Raw genomic sequence first — 7,546 nt, forward strand, 5'->3', positions numbered from 1 at the left:
GAACTATGAGGAAGACTTAGTAAGTCTTAGAATCTCTATCTTTAATTTTAATTGTGATTAATTATGGTTAAGTCATGATGTTACATTGGAGTATGCCTTATAATAGGAGGATAGGGTGGTATTATGTGACATTTAAATATCTTGACTACGCTATGAGGTTTATTAAGGAGTATGTAATATAACGATGGTGAAAACTATCAATGTGGCTTGATATGCTACGAATTGCTAATGTGTTAACCTCAATTATATGAATTGTTATGAAAGGATTTATCCTCATACAATTCTTGTTGAGCTATTTATGAAGATGATTATACAAGGGATAAACCCTATGACCTAAACTAAGTTGTGATTGGTAATTAAAGTCTTAAAGACATTTCAAAAAGGGACACTAGCTTAGCACTGTGTGAACTAGATTGAGGGGTATCCCTTCCCACATAGGGAAGGTAGGAGCCCTACATTACTCTTGAGATTGGAGACTATAACGCATTGCGCATAAAGAGGGTCCCAATTATATCTTCTAGTTCTTGATAAATGTTGCCCAAATAGGAATACTAGCTAGTGGATCCACATAGATTCTATATTTCATGTATTGGTACTACTTTTGCAAGTAGTCCGCCTTCTTTCAATGTAGGGTTTTATGACACCGGATTCCACAATAGCTAATATGGTCTATATCGGTTAGTGCAAGATATTCCCAAAAAGTAAAATGAATTAAAGGACTTGAAATATAACTTGGATAACCTAAGAGGTCCAAATTAATCTAGGTAGGGGTATGGGACTCTACCTAAGCATTGCATAATATATGATGATTAGTTTATTTATGAGTATGTCTTGGGTTATAATGTTAAGATAAGATGAAATGTAAATCTAAGTGTTATGTTATGTAAAGTGGTCGTTGGTCATGGTGTCTTGTTGAGGATACTTGATTGAGTGAGGTTATGGGCTTCGCTTGGTCATTCCACTTGTTGACTTGATAAGGATTAATGAGTACTTGTCTTGCTTATTATGATATGATTAACTCTTATTCATTGTTTTGATGTTATTCCTTGATGATAGGGATGTAGTAAATCATGGTTTCAAGTATGTTTTGGAAATGTATTACTTATTGAGATAGTAAGCATGTTTGGTTGGTTGATACGACTTGTTTGGCTCTGCACTAGGTTCCTAAAGGGGTAAAATGACATGTTTTGACTAAAAGTCCTTTTTAGCATGTTTTTCTTTTACATGTGCATAAAATCTCATACTTATGACATGTGGAGTACTAACCCATTTTCTTCCCTTTTCCCAAACATTTGCTCCGATCGTTGAAGAGTTTAGAAATCGACATTGTTGAAAGCTTGGATTCTTCATTTTATCCAAGTGAGATAGGTCCTCAACTTCCGAGGGGAATGCCACCATCTATCTACGAACTTGTTGTGAGCTTAAAGACTCTTTCATTTCTTTCCTTTATGAATTCAGTATTATACTTTCGTGTGACCTATATGTGGTCTTGTTAGATTGATGTAAGGTCTATGCCCATATTTTTTATAATCGTTAAGATGGTATGAGATGAGACAATCGTTGAGACTATTTTTATATTTTGTATATATATATATATATGTTTGCAATAAAAGTAGAAGGCTATGTAACCTTCCTATACGAAGGGTTTATGTATACTCGATATGATTATAAATTATGCGTATGTAGAGGTGTATGTAAACCTCCAAGTAATTTTAATGAACGTTTTAAATTTTTCCGCATTTCTTAACCTATGAATGTAATGACATGAGACTAAGAGGCTAGTCTTAGTCCTTAAATAGGACTACGACTCCGGTTACATCTAGGGGGTAAACCCGGATGTGACAAATTTTTTATCAAAGCATGAGGTTGAATATCGTTGAGTTATATCTATCTCTCTATACTACATCTATGTAGTTTGGTATTAATAATTGTGAAGCGTTCCACACGTATGAGTAGGAACCTACATGATGCTTAGGAATCAATCTCTTTCATGGAAATCTTATATCATGCTGATAGAGTATACTTATGGTTTGCTTTTGCATTTAATCCGATTGTTATGCTTATAGGAAGCATGAACACCCAAAGGAATGCGTCTCGAAGACTTGAAGACGAAATTGACAATGCGGGAGATCCTCCCCATGGTTAAAAACTTCCTCCACTTGAAGAAAATTCTAATGTGGAGCCAGCACAGGTCAATACTCCTTCTTTGACAGAAAAGGACCACTCTTCTTCAAATGGCCCAAGCTATCACCACTCAAGCATAAGCGGCCACGAGTCAAGGCCAACCAGTGACGTTTCAAGAAAACCAGGAGGTTCTGCCCCTTCCTCATCAACAATTCACTACTATGTCTTTCCGTCTAAGGGACTTCACTCGAATGAACCCTCCTGCTTTCTACGGGTCTAAGGTTGATGAAGGACCCAAGAATTCATTGATGAAGTCTCTAAAATACTACTGGCTGTGGGGTTGTCCATAAGAGAGAAAGCCGAGTTTTCCAGATATCAACTCAAGGACGTGGCGCAATCTTGGTATGTGCAATGGAGGGATAATAGGCCATTGAGGGGTGGTCCGGTTATTTGGGAGATCTTTAAGGAAGCTTTTCTAGATCGGTTCTTTCCTAGGAATATAGGGGAAGAAAAAGTGGTCTAGTTCATCAACCTTCGTCAAGGAGGAAGGAGTGTCCATGAATACTCTCTGGAATTCATTAAGTTGTCCAAATATGCTCATTCCTTGGTTTCCGATATTATAGACCAAATGAGTTGTTTTGTGATAGGGGTGTCGGAGGACTTACAGGAAGAGTGCCATTAGGCCATGCTACATGACAACATGCATAGGCTTAAAGGGTTGTGACGATCGTTCTCGTCTTATGGTGCATCCAAGAAGGGTTGAGGAGGCAAGGGCTAAGCTAAGAGTAGAGATTCTAAGAGAGAAACATCCTATGACGGAGGTTCCTCAAGGACTAGGTTTGAAATACAAGACAAGCCTTAAGAAGCGGGTTTCTAATTAAGTCCCTTCCAAGTTCCTAGAATATAATGGTGATAGGGTGTATAACCCTAAATTCAAGAAGGGAAAAAGTACTAATTCAACAACCGAGAATCCAACTTGTGGAAAGTGTGGTAAAAAGCACCATGGTGATTGCCTTAAGGGAAAGGATGCTTTAGTTGTGCAAGAGTGGTAACAAGATGAGAGATTGTCCAAATTTGAAGAGTCAAGATAAGAGTTGTCATCAAGCTCAAGCAAGTGGTTCTAGTGATGCTCCAAAGAAGCACCACTTCTATGCTCTCGACTCTACAGGTGAGAAATAGACTTCTCCCGATGTGGTGACCGGAATGTAGAAAGTCTTCTATCTTGATGTATATGCCTTACTTGATCCCGGCGCTACTTTATCATTTGTTACACCTCTAGTAGCTAAAAATTTTGATATTTTACCCGACATTTTGCATGAACCTTTTTATAGTGTCTACTCTGGTGGGTGAGTTAGTTGTTGCAAATAGGGTGTAAAGGAATTTTCCAATAATGTTACCCAATAGAGTTTCTTATGTTGATCTAGTAGAACTCGATATGTTTTATTTTGATGTTATATTGGGTATGGATTGGTTGCATGCATGTTTTTCCTCCATTGATTTTAGGTTAAGGGTGGTGAGGTTTAACTTCCATAATAAACCCACTGTTGAGTGGAAAGGGGGGAATTCTATTCCTAGAGGTCGTACTATCTCTTGTCTAAAAGCATGAAAAATGATCTCAAAGGGTTGTCCATATCACATCGTAAGAGTAAAAGTTTTAGACTCCGAAATTCCTCCCATGGAATCGGTACCCGTAGTGAGTGAGTTTCTAGAGGTCTTTCTAATGACCTTTCCAAAATTCCTCCCAAACGGGAAATTGTCTTCGGCATTGATTTGCTAAAAAATACATATCCCATATCAATTCCTCCTTATTGGATGGCTCCGGACGAATTGAAGGAGTTGAAGGCTCAACTCAAGGATTTACTAGATAAGGGTTTTATAAGGCCTAGTATTTCTCCATGGGGGTGCTCCAATTTTTTTTTGTGATGAAGAAGGATGGGTGCTTGAGAATGTGTATTGCTTACCGTCAACTCAACAACGTCACGATTAAGAATAAGTACCCTCTCCCTCGGATTAATGACTTGTTTGATCAACTCTAAGGGGCTAGTTACTTTTCAAAAATTGACTTGAAATCAAGGTATCACCAACTTAGGGTGAGAGGTGAGGATATACCAAAGATGGCTTTTCGGACTCGGTATGGGCACTCTGAGTTCTTGGTAATGTTGTTTGGTCTCACTAATGCTCCGGCGGAATTTTCGGACCTAATGGATAGAGTGTTTTGAAATTACCTAGATTCATTTGTCATGTCTTCATTGACGATATCGTGGTATATTCGAAGAATGAGGGTGATCATATGGGACATTTGAGAGTAGAATTTCAAACCCTTAATGAACATCAATTGTATGCCAAATATAGTAAGTGTGAGTTTTGGTTGAAGTCGGTGACATTTCTTGGGCACATCATCACTAGTGAGGGAGTTGAGGTAGACCTAAGGAAAATGGAGGCGGTGAAGAATTGGCCTAGACCTTTGACTCCTACCAACATTAAGAGTTTCTTGGATTTAGCGTGTTATTATCGGAGGTTCGTGGATGGTTTTGCATCCATTGTGTCTCCTTTGACTACTTTGACCCAAAGGGTAAGAAACTTGATTGGTTGAAGGCATGTGAGAAAAGCTTCCAATTGTTGAAATATAGGCTTACTTGCACTGCGGTGTTGACTTTATTGGAGGGTACAAAGGGTTTTGTTGTGTATTGTGATGCACTCCGAGTGGGTTTGGGGTGTGTGCTTATGCAAAACAGGAAAGTGATAGCATATGCCTATAAAAAATTAAGCTACATAAGAGAAACTATCCCACTCATGATCTTGAGTTAGCAGTCGTAGTGTTTGTTTTGAAATTTTGAGACATTACTTGTATGGGGTTCATGTGGATGTCTTTACTGACCATAAGAGTCTCCAATATGTGTTTGCCCAAAAGCAGTTGAATCTTTGACAATGGAGGTAGGTAGAGTTGTTGAATGATTATGATATGAGTGTCATCTATCACCCCGGCAAGGCTAATGTGGTTGCGGAAGCCCTAAGTCGTATAACTATGGGTAGTGTATCCCACCATGACGAAGCCAAGAAAGATCTAGCAAGGGAAGTACATAGGTTGGCTAGGTTGAGGGTGAGGTTGGAAAGTTCTCGGAATGGGGGAGCTATAGTTCATCATAAATCCGAGTCATCTCTAATGGTTGAGGTGAAGTCCAACAACAGCTTGATTGATAAAGATGAAACAATGAAAGACACAAAGAAATGAAAATATGTGTGGATTAATACTCAAGTTATTGAATTTATGGGGAAAAAGGGACTAAAACCCTCACCTCCCAATTGTCTTCAACAACCTAAATTCAACCCAAGAAAGAATAATGAAAGGAAACCAAGAATCACAAAGTGGTAACACTTAGATTAATCAAACTCAAGAAGATAACTAGCAATCCCAATATTCACCCTAAATACTCACTAAGAAGATATTATAATTTGAGAGTCAATATTCAATATAGTCTATGTCTTGCAAAATGATAAAAGACTAATATTTATACAAAGGAAATAAAAAAGACACTTCTTTGTCAATTTTCCCTTAATGAGGTAAGGGCCTTGTTTGATTGCCTTTTTTTGTGAATTCTTTAATTCATGAAATGGCCATTTGCACACTTGGCCTCTTTTCTTCTTCCTTATCAATTTGATGTAATGTAAATACATTGTATGTCCTTCTTTGTTAACCTTCAATCTCCTCTAATGCTTCCCTTTTCATGAACATTTCTTGTAGGCCTTGGAGATCCTTTGCTTGACTCCGTGTGAATTGTCTTGAGGGGTACATGTCACTCATGTTAGTGTCATCCATGCTGCCAAGGCCTCCCCATAATTCTTCTCACAACACATGAAAGATTGGCATTCATGTTCAAGTCTTCATCATCATCTATCAAAGACTTTTCCTTCTCCATGAATCAAGCAAAATTCACCCTATCATCCAACCTTTCTTCTTCATCCCCTGAAGTACCTTCCTCTCATTCACCCCTATCTCCCTCTCCTTCATTTTTTTATTCTCCCTCATCTTCATTTTCTGTCTTATATCCATCACGAAGAGCAACCACTATTCTTCTATTTGGACACTCACTATCAAAATGTCCCCGCCCTTGACATCTAAAGCATTGAATTGTAGAGAGTCGAGGAATGTTTGGTTTAGCATAGTTACCGCTTTGTGGTTGCTCAATTGCCTTGGATTTGTAATCGAGATTGACTTGGTTAGCTTGACCTCCACCTTTATCTTGTTCGTTGGAGTCGTCTTCCAATTATCACGACCTTTGCTCTATGTAGAAGTTAAAGAACTTTTGGCCTTGTATGAATTTTCTTCTTTCAAATCTGCTTCTACCTTTGAGGCATCATGGAAAGCCGCTTCAAGAGTTTTATAACTTAAGCTTCATGGGCTTCAAGATATCATATATCATGTTTGCCACAAATCGTAATACAGTACATTCCATATTCTCTACAATTTTAGACTTCATCATCAAGTTCTCAAACTCATCATAATATTCTTCCACACTTTTGGTACCTTCTCTCAACATGTACACCTTCTTGAGAACCTCTTGGTAGTGGTTTGGAGTCAAGTATCTCAACTCCATAAGTGTAATCATATATAGCCAAGTAGGTAACTCATAGTTATGATGACTCTCATTTTCCCTCCTCTTGGACTCCCACCAAGTTGGTGTGTACCCCTCAAACTGCGTGAGAGCGTACTTCAACTTCGAAGATGCAGAGATATTATTTCTAAGAAAGATCCGCTCACTTTGTATTTTCCATTCCAAGAACTTATCGTTGTCACTACTTCCTTTAAACCTTGGAAGTGTGACCTTGATAGTGTTCAAGCTTGATCATCCTCTCCCTAAACCTATTTCCTCTATTTCCAATCCTATCGCCTCTATATTCCATCCTATCTCCTCTATATCCAATATTATCTTGATCTCCCTTGCCTTTGTGCCACCCCAAGTCCCGAGGTCTTACTCATTCTCTTTGTACTCCATTTCCATATCTACCCCAAAACTCATCATTCTTGAACTCCTCATTAATCTCATCATAGAGAGAATTTTTGTATTGGTAGTCTTTGTAGGGAATTTGTGGTGCATTTTGTGGATGTGATTTTTAGGTTTGATGAAAAGATGGATTTGAATCATTTCAAAATGGAGTTTGGTATTGGGCTTGGTTGGCCAAAAAAAAGGAATATTCTCTTGTGGTGGGTGATAAAGTTGTGAATTTGGATGTGGTGTAGGCTGTCTTAGGTGATTTGGAGGGTTGGGAGTTTTAAAAGTGGGGAGTTGGTAGTTTTGGATATGACTTTGTGGAGGAGAACATAGATTATGAGCTTATACTGGAGTAAGGGTGGTGGAATGCACCGATGTCCTCCTTATCTCCTCATTTTCGTGTTTAATTGATTTGCTACCTCCCATCCTTC

The sequence above is a fragment of the Solanum lycopersicum genome, chromosome 5, assembly GCF_036512215.1.
Source record: "Solanum lycopersicum chromosome 5, SLM_r2.1".
Lineage (NCBI taxonomy): Eukaryota > Viridiplantae > Streptophyta > Magnoliopsida > Solanales > Solanaceae > Solanum > Solanum lycopersicum.